This window comes from Arachis ipaensis, chromosome B04 (genome assembly GCF_000816755.2).
Source record: "Arachis ipaensis cultivar K30076 chromosome B04, Araip1.1, whole genome shotgun sequence".
Lineage (NCBI taxonomy): Eukaryota > Viridiplantae > Streptophyta > Magnoliopsida > Fabales > Fabaceae > Arachis > Arachis ipaensis.
In genome coordinates this window covers 64,186,598-64,197,174 of record NC_029788.2, presented here as the reverse complement: position 1 = coordinate 64,197,174, position 10,577 = coordinate 64,186,598, and positions in this window count along the sequence as shown.

Here is a 10,577-nt window from a genome sequence, read left to right as displayed (position 1 = left end):
ACACTCCTTCTCAGGTATGGAGTCAAGCACAAGGTGGCAACTCCATACCACCCACAGACCAACGGACAAGCTGAAATTTCCAACAGAGAGCTAAACCGAATCCTTGAAAAAACTATTGGGAGCTCAAGAAAGGATTGGTCTAAAAAGCTGGATGATGCATTATTGGCCCATAGGACAGCCTACAAGACACCCATTGGGATGTCTCCATACCAACTGGTATATGGCAAGGCTTGTCACTTACCAGTTGAGCTTGAGCATAGAGCGTTTTGGGCTCTAAAAATGCTAAACTATGATGAGAAAGCTACTGGAGAAAGAAGATTAATGCAACTCAACGAACTGGAGGAATTTAGAAATCAAGCATATGAGAATGCAAATATCTACAAAGAGAACACAAAAAGGTGGCATGATCAAAAGATAGTAAGAAGGGAGTTCACTGAAGGACAGAAGGTGGTACTCTACAATTCAAGGCTCAAGTTCTTCCCTAGGAAACTTAAGTCTCGATGGTCAGGACTCTTCACCATACTCAAGGTGTTTCCCTATGGTCATGTAGAGCTCATGGAGGACAAGACTTAGAGAAATTTTACTGTCAATGGCCATAGGCTCAAACACTACTTGGGAGGCTCCTTAGAGGAGTAGAGAGTGAGCTACAAGCTTAACTAAAGATGGAGAAGTGTCAAGCTAGTGACAATAAAGAAGCGCTAGTTGGGTGGCACGCCAACACTTTATCCTTTTTTGATTTATTATTTTTCTTAGAAGTAGTTTAAAATTCATTGCTTTAGATAGTTTAAGTTTCAGTCTCACATTTGTGTTACATTACCAATTAGAATTAGATTGCAATAGTAGGTTAGGAAGTTTAATACTAGCTTTGGTAGTTAGAATACTCTTACACTCTTTTATTTCTTTTTAATTATGGAATTGCAACTTGATGAATGCATTACTAATGATGAGTAAATGGGCTGAGAACTAGCTAAAATGCTAAGTTTGGTGTGGCCACTCACCCAGTTAATCTAGACTTACAACCATTTTAATAGCTTAATTTTGAAGAGTAAGCCCAGAGATTAAGTTTGGTGCGGCCACCACCAAGGATCACCTAGCAAGCCCAAGTTTACCCAATTTGAAAGCACTTAATGTTTTGGGCAAGAGCATGAACATGGTTTAATGTGTTCAGAGGAGGTTGGAATCAAAAGAAAATGAAAAGATTGGAGTTATTTCATCTAGTCTGGCATTGAGATCTAGACTTGGTTATCTAGTCTCTTGGGTCCTGAGATCTGGAATTTTCATTTTAATTTCTCTGTTGAACGCTTCTGCAAGCAATTTACGTTTCTAGTTGAGATCCGTCTCATTTTAATCCCTCTTTTACTTCTCTACTTGTTGAGATTTACTTTTCTCTATTTAATTTCTGTAAATCCAACTCCCCATTCCCTTTACAATTCAAGTCATTTACATTTCTTGCACTTTAAGATTTTGCAATTTACATTTCTTGCATTCTAAGTTTCTGCCATTTAATTTCTTGTTCTTTAAGATTCAGCACTTTTATTTTCCGTTCTCTTTAATTTTCTGCAATTTACCCCTTTCCCTTTACTTTTCATGAAATTTAATTTCTGTTAATCACAAATCACTCAACCAACACATGATTCACTTGACTAAATCAACTACTAAACTAAAATTGCTTAATCCTTCAATCCCTGTGGGATCGACCTCACTCACGTGAGTTATTATTACTTGATGCGACCCGGTGCACTTGCCGGTGAGTTTTGTGTCGGATCGTTTTCCGCACATCAAGTTTTTGGCGCCGTTGCCGGGGATTGATTAGATTGACAATGATTACGTGAAGTGGAGATCTAGATCAAGCACTTTTTCTTTTCTGATTCTTTAATCTTGGACTAACCCACTAACTGTTCGAATTTTTGCTTAAACTAAACTTCACTCTAGCAATAGATTGAAGTGATTCTGCTGGTGTCTCTTTTGTTTTGTTTGTACGTCAGGTACAGGGAGATCCATTCCTGTTTTATCTGAAGCTGACCAGAGAACTCTTAGAAGGTTAAGAAGAGCCGAAAGAGGGAAAAATATTGTTGGAGAAGAAGAATCTGAGGAAGAATATCACGAGATGGAAGGAGATACATCTAATCCAGGAGAAGGAGTTAACAATCACCCACAACAGAGGAGAGTATTGGCCTCCTACACCTTTGCAAATGCTAGACATTGTGGAAGCAGCATTCTCACCCCTAATGTCAATGCAAATAACTTTGAACTGAAGCCACAACTCATCACATTGGTCCAAAACAACTGCTCGTTTGGGGGAGGATCATTGGAGGACCCAAATCAACATCTATCTACCTTCTTAAGGATTTGTGATACTGTCAAATCCAATGGTGTGAATCCTGAAACTTACAAGCTCCTGCTGTTCCCGTTCTCGATATGGTGGCCAACAACCAATATTTCTTTGCTTATCAAAGAGGCCGCCAACCATCGCAAAGGAGAGGAGTAATGGAACTAGAAGGAGTGGATTCAATCCTGGCTCAAAACAAAATGATGCAGCAGCAAATTCAACAACAATTTGAGCAAATGGCCAAGAGGATTGATAGCCTCCAAGTTGCAGCAGTTAACACAAGCCAACCATCATCCACATGGGTGCAAAATGAAGAGACCCAAGAGGAGCAGCAGCAAGAACAAGTCCAGTACATGCACAACCAAAACTCTGGACAGAATGAAGTGTATGGAGACACATACAATCCATCCTAGAAGAACCACCCGAACCTCAGATGGGGAGACAATCACAACCAGAACCAACAACCATGGCAGAGGAACTCAAACCAAAATACTTCAAGAAACAACCAAAACCACAACCAGCAGCAAACTAACCAAAACCCTTACAGAAAACCTCAAAACAACTACTCCAATCCCAACCATTATCAATCCAATAACCAACCCACCAACCAAAATGCCTACCATCCACCAACCACACCCCACAACCCACTACAAGTGTCACCAGAATCTCAAAGAATCACTAACTTGGAAACCTTGATGGATAAGATGTGGAAGCACCAAGAAATGACAACCAAGAACCATGAAGCCTCCATGAAGAGCTTAGAGAGGCAGATTGGGCAAATCTCCAAACAGATTTCTGTTGAGAAACCTTCAAGCTCACTTCCAAGTGACACCATTCCTAATCCAAAAGAAGAGTGCAAAGCTATACAATTACGGAGTGGAAAAACATTGATAGACAACAACAAGGAGGTAACCAAGAAGCCTTGGGATAGCAACAAAGAATCATCAGAGAAAGGGGATGCTAGCAATGAAGACATGACAACAAGAAGAAGTGCCCCAGAGAAGCTCAAAGAGAAAGACAACCAGTCACATAGTTCAAAGGAAGTGATTCAAGGACAGCAGCAAGTGGAGAAGAGCATTACACCTCCACTACCATACCCTCAGAGGTTCAACAAGGAGACTAAGGACCAACACTTTCATAAGTTCCTTGAGACTTTCAAGAAGCTAGAAATCAATATCCCCTTGGCTGAAGCATTGGAACAGATGCCCTTATATGCCAAGTTCTTGAAGGAACTCATTAACAAGAAAAGAAGTTGGCTTGAGAAGGAAACCATTATGCTCACTGAAGAATGTAGCGCTGTGATCCAGATGGGTATCCCACCAAAGCTCAAAGACCCAGGGAGTTTCGTAGTCTCATGCACCATAGGCAAGATAACATTGGAAAATGCTCTATGTGATTTAGGTGCCAGCATCAACTTGATGCCTTTATCACTGATGAGAAAGCTTGCTATAGAAGAAGTCAAACCCACCAGGATGTCACTAGTAATGGCCGATAGATCAATCAAGATACCCAATGGAATTGTAGAAAATTTACTAGTGAAGGTTGGAAAGTTTATCTTCCCTGCAGACTTCGTAATCTTAGACACAGAAGGGGAAGGAAAGAACTCAATCATTTTGGGGAGACCGTTTCTAGCCACAGCAAGAACCACGATTGACGTGGAGAAGGGAGAAATGACCTTCAGGGTGTATAATGAACAAATGGTAATCAATGTCTTCAAATCAATGCAACACCCCTCAGAGCAAGAGAACTACGTGAATGTGGATATGATAGAAGGGCTGGTAGAAGAAATGTTTGAAGAAGACTATTTGGAGCATCAGGAAGAACAAGGAGAGGAAGTGGTAGAAATATCTATTGAAGACAAGAAAGAGGATAAACCAAAACAGGAGTTGAAGCCTCTCCCTCCTCACCTCAAGTACGTGTTTCTTGGGGAAGCCGAGGCACTGCCAGTGATCATAAATTCCTCCTTGAACATGGATGAAGAAGCAAGGTTGATTGAGGTATTAAAAGCTCATAAAACAGCTTTGGGGTGGACAATTGAGGACATCAAAGGCATCAGCCCTGCTATTTGTATGCACAAAATATTATTGGAGGAAGAATCAAAACCTGTGGTTCAACCTCAAAAAAGACTCAACCCAACCATGAAAGAGGTGGTTCAAAAAGAAGTGATGAAGCTATGGAATGCGGGGATAATTTTCCCAATCTCAGACAGTTCTTGGGTGAGTCCAGTACAAGTTGTGCCAAAAAAGGGAGGAATGACAGTCATCACCAATGAGAAGAATGAATTGATCCCCACTCGGACAGTGACTGGGTGGAGAATGTGTATAGACTACAGGAGATTGAATGATGCAACAAGAAAAGATCATTTTCCTCTACCCTTCATTGATCAAATGTTAGAAAGACTAGCGGGCCATGCTTACTATTGTTTCCTGGATGGGTACTCTGGATACAATCAAATAGTGGTGGACCCCAAGGATCAAGAGAAGACATCCTTCACATGCCCATTTGGAGTTTTCGCCTATAGGAGGATGCCCTTTGGGCTGTGCAACGCACCAGCTACTTTTCAAAGGTGCATGCTTTCCATCTTTTCTGATATGGTGGAAAAATTCTTAGAAGTCTTCATGGATGATTTTTCTGTTTTCGGAAATTCATTTAACACTTGCTTGCATAACTTAACTCTTGTTTTGAAAAGATGCCAAGAAACTAATTTAGTGTTGAATTGGGAAAAATGCCATTTCATGGTTCCGGAAGGAATAGTTCTTGGGCATAAAGTGTCATGTAAAGGTATAGAAGTTGATAAAGCTAAAATAGAAGTTATTGAAAAACTCCCTATACCTGTTAATGTGAAAGCAGTAAGGAGTTTTCTTGGGCATGCTGGGTTCTACAGAAGGTTCATCAAAGATTTTTCAAAAATAGCAAAACCATTGAGCAACTTACTAATGAATGATACTCCCTTCATCTTTGATGACACTTGTAAACATGCCTTTGAAACTCTCAAGAGAAAGCTCATTACAGCACCAATCATCACACCTCCTGATTGGAATTTACCTTTTGAACTTATGTGCGATGCAAGTAACCTTGCTATTGGTGCTGTACTGGGGCAAAAGAAAGACAAATTGCATCATGTCATATATTATGCTAGCAAGGTGTTGAATGAAACATAGAAAAATTATACCACCACTGAAAAAGAACTGTTAGCAATTGTATATGCATTTGATAAGTTTAGACAATACTTGATCGGTTCAAAAGTTATAGTGTACACTGACCATTCTGCTCTCAAGTATTTAATGTCTAAACAGGATTCAAAGCCAAGGCTTATTAGGTGGGTGTTGCTGCTATAAGAATTTGATATTGAAGTTAGGGATAGAAAGGGAAGTGAAAATCAAGTAGCAGATCATCTATCAAGAGTTCCACAAGAAGCCAATCAAGATAAACCACAGCAAGTAAATGAGAACTTCCCTAACGAACACTTATTCCAAGTTCAACAAACACCTTGGTTTGCGGACATAGCAAACTATAAGGTAGGAAGGAAGATACCTCAAGAATTTTCCAAGCAACAAACGAAGAAACTAATCAATGAAGCAAGGAAATTCTTGTGGGATGCAGAGCCACTTCACAGCAAATGGACATAGAGCAAAGCCTTATTTAGGAGACCAATGGGACAAGGAAAAGGAAGTTCAGTACCTGAGCTGAACAAACACAGAGAATGTCAAGCTAGTGACATTAAAAGAGCGCTTATTGGGAGGCAACCCAATCTGAGGTAGTTTTCTTTTCATAGCCTTTTCAATAAAAATGTCGAATGATTGGTATGTATTGCAAGAAGCTAAGTTTGGTGTTGCACACCAAAACAATTTAAGGGAGAATGAAGGACTCTAAGTTTGGTGTTCCACCAAAACATCATTTAAAAGCACATTCTCACTTCGTGTGTAATACTAGCTCCAGGCAATCAAACAGATCATTCAACTACTTAATTGCTCTCTAGTTTAACCCCATAACCTTTAGCAAGAGCACAAGATTTTACACATAGTAACTTGTTGCATCAGAGGAAGTGGCAGGGAACTAAATTTGGTGTTCCCACACCAAATTAAATCCAAAATCCGCACTCAATTTATGCATACTAATCAGTCACCCAAAGGGCTTGGAAAGCAAGCAACTTTTGAGAATTGTGCAGGGAACTAACCACAAATTGAAGACATTACGCACCATGACACAAAAAGGGAACAACAGAAAGGAAGACAAAAGAACTGCAAATCAATAGGATGTATCTATACTTAACTTCTGTTGTTGAGAAATGCTATGATTTATATCTTGCTAAAGTGTTCAGCTAGTACAAGTAAAAATTTTTTTTGGCTAGTCTAAGTGTGTGCTTGTGTGGTTACTTTCACTTAACTAATGCATGCCTTGTCCCCTGCATCTTTTCAATTCAATAAAAGAAATGTTTGAAACATGAAGTAAGATGGTTCATTGTTAGCTAGAAGTCAAATAATAGTAAGTGGTGGCATATATGTGTGATTGTGTGGCAACTCACTATCAGTGAATAAAAGGAATAGATTGTTATCTCTTTAAGAAGAAAGCAGCTCACTGTCTATGAATCTCAATCAAATAAAAGTCCTTGTGTGAAAAGAAAAGCAAAAAGAGAAAAGAAAAAGCCAAAAATGGCAATGAAACAAAAGAAAAATAAAAAGAAACAAAGCTAGACACCAATAGCTTGAACCTTAGAATATATGCCTGTGGTATCTTTGTATTGGGATCTGCTTGGATTATTAAGTTCTTTGGAGTGCATCAACACTTGGTGACTTGGGTTAACTAATCCGGGATCATCAACTGAAAGTCCACTATCAAGCCAACTTTAGTTGATAATTAATTGATTTATAAACCTTGTGAATTTTGTGATACTTTGATTGGTTGTTTTGATTACTTGTAGGTGAAGAAAGGAAACAAAAGGTGTGCCAACATTATGGAAGAAGGTTGCAAGAATGAGTGTGAGAAAATGGAATTCACGTTTGAGCTAACGTTTGCCTCAAACGTCAACTCAAACGTGAGTAGCAGTTGAAGAACACCCTGAGGAAAAGCCAACGTTTGCGCCAACATTTACCTCAAACGTTGAGGTCAAACGTTGGCTGAAGAATGAAGCTCCTGGAAAGCAACGTTTGAGCCAACGTTTGCCTCAAACGTGAGGTCAAACGTTGGCTCCAAAAGAGAAGAGAATTGAAGTTCCTGGGAAGGCAACGTTTGCGCCAATGTTTGCCTCAAACGTGAGGTCAAACGTTGGCGCCAAAGAGAAGAGAAATGGCATCCCTGGAGGCATCAACGTTTGAGCCAACGTTTGCCTCAAACGTGAGGTCAAACGTTGGCTCCAAAAAGAAGAAAGTTGGCATCCCTGGAGGCAGCAACGTTTGAGCCAACGTTTGACTCAAACGTGAGGTCAAACGTTGGCACCAAACAGCATGAAGGGGCATACTTCAAACAAGAATAACTTGAGTTGTAGATGTCCAATTGAGGTGATTCCAAGTGGGTTAGAAAGCTGACATTCAGAGCTTTCCAACCATATATAATAGTCTCCATTGGGCACAAAATTGGCAACACAACAAGAGGACAAAGTAGACCCCAAGAAGCATACAAGAAGGGAGGTCCACGTTTGAGCTCACGTTTGACCTCAAACGTTGAGCCAAACGTGGATGACAGCATCATTGGCCTAGCTGCATAATTTTACTCAAGTAACGTTTGAGTCAACGTTTGCCTCAAACGTTGGCTCAAACATGAATGGTTCATGGCCCGGTTCACTAATGGATTTCTTCCCAACACCAAGAGCAATCAACGAAGGCTACTATCAACCCAATTCCATCAAGACTAAAGGCCCAATTCAATGCTTAATAATCATTTGAAGAAAGTGTATAAATAGCTTAGGATTTGAAGTTTTGAGAGAGCTTTTCTTGGAGAGTTTTCTGAAAACATTTTCATAAGCAGAGAGCTTTTGGTTTTTGAGAATTTTGAGATTCTGAGTCTTGGGTGTTGAAGAATTGAGGAAATTCTGTCTCAATCTCACCTTGAGATCTCTTTCTGTTTTGATTTACTGCATCATTGAGAATTTGCTATTTCACCTCTTTTCTTCTACTACTGGATCTTTACTTTTCTTGCAATTAAATTCTCAAATTTGGATCTAGGAAGGCATTGAGATCTAGACTTGGTTATCTAGTCTCTTGGGTCCTGAGATCTGGAATTTTCATTTTAATTTCTCTGTTGAACGCTTCTGCAAGCAATTTACGTTTCTAGTTGAGATCCGTCTCATTTTAATCCCTCTTTTACTTCTCTACTTGTTGAGATTTACTTTTCTCTATTTAATTTCTGCAAATCCAACTCCCTATTCCCTTTACAATTCAAGTCATTTACATTTCTTGCACTTTAAGATTTTGCAATTTACATTTCTTGCATTCTAAGTTTCTGCCATTTAATTTCTTGTTCTTTAAGATTCAGCACTTTTATTTTCCGTTCTCTTTAATTTTCTGCAATTTACCCCTTTCCCTTTACTTTTCATGAAATTTAATTTCTGTTAATCACAAATCACTCAACCAACACATGATTCGCTTGACTAAATCAACCACTAAACTAAAATTGCTCAATCCTTCAATCCCTGTGGGATCGACCTCACTCACGTGAGTTATTATTACTTGATGCGACCCGGTGCACTTGCCGGTGAGTTTTGTGTCGGATCGTTTTCCGCACATCAACCCTCACTAAGGTGGACCTGTTCCTTAATCTCCTTGTCTATTTATTTTTTCTGTTTTCGTTCTCTATGCTTTATTTATGTTTGTGTCTTCATCATGATCATTAGTATCTAGTGTCTATGTCTTAAAGCTATGAATGTCCTATGAATCCATCGCCTTTCTTAAATGAAAAATGTTTTAATTTCAAAAGAACAAGAAGTACATGATTTCGAATTCATCCTTGAAACTAGTTTAATTATTTTGATGTGGTGACAATACTTTTTGTTTTCTAAATGAATGCTTGAACAGTGCATATGTCTTTTGAATTTGTTGTTTATGAATGTTAAAACTGTTGGCTCTTGAAAGAATTATAGAAAAGGAGAAATGTTATTGATAATCTGAAAAATCATAAAATTGATTCTTGAAGCAAGAAAAAGTAGTGAATGACAAAGCTTGCAAAAAAAATAAATAAATAAAAAAAAGAGAAAGAAAAAGGAAAAGCAAGCAGAAAAAGCCAATAGCTCTTTAAACCAAAAGGCATGAGCAAAAAGCCAGTAACCCTTTAAACCAAAAGGCAAGGGTAATAAAAAAGGATCCAAGGCTTTGAGTATTAATGGATAGGAGGGCCCAAAGGAATAAAATCCTGGCCTAATAGGCCAAACCAAGCTGTCCCTAACCATGTTCTTGTGACGTGAAGGTGTCAAGGCAAAAGCTTGAGACTGAGCCGTTAAAGTCATGATCCAAAGCAAAAAGAATGTGCTTAAGAACCCTGGACACCTCTAATTAGGGACTCTAGCAAAGTTGACTCACAATCTGAAAAGGTTAACCCAATTATGTGTCTGTGGCATTTATGTATCCGGTGGTAATACTGGAAAACAAAGTGCTTAGGGCCACGGCCAAGACTCATAAAGTAGCTGTGTTCAAGAATCAACATACTAAACTAGGAGAATCAATAACACTATCTAAATTCTGAGTTCCTATAGATGCCAATCATTCTGAACTTCAAAGGATAAAGTGAGATGCCAAAACTGTTCAGAGGCAAAAAGCTACTAGTCCTGCTCATATAGTTGGAGCTAAGTTTCATTGATATTTTAGAATTTATAGTATATTCTCTTCTTTTTATCCTAATTGATTTTCAGTTGCTTGGGGACAAGCAACAATTTAAGTTTGGTGTTGTGATGAGCGGATAATTTATACGCTTTTTGCCATTGTTTTCTAGTAGTTTTTAGTATAATTTAGTTAGTTTTTACTATGTTTTTATTAGTTTTTATGCAAAAATCACATTTCTGGACTTTACTATGAGTTTGTGTGTTTTTCTGTGATTTCAGTTATTTTCTGGCTGAAATTGAGGGACCTGAGCAAAAATCTGATTCAGAGGCTAAAAAAGGACTGCAGATGCTGTTGGATTCTGACCTCCCTGCACTCGAAATGGATTTTCGGGAGCTATAGAAGACTAATTGGTGCGCTCTCAATTGCGTTGGAAAGTAGACATCCAGGGCTTTCCAGAAATATATAATAGTCCACACTTTTCCCAATTTTTAATGGTG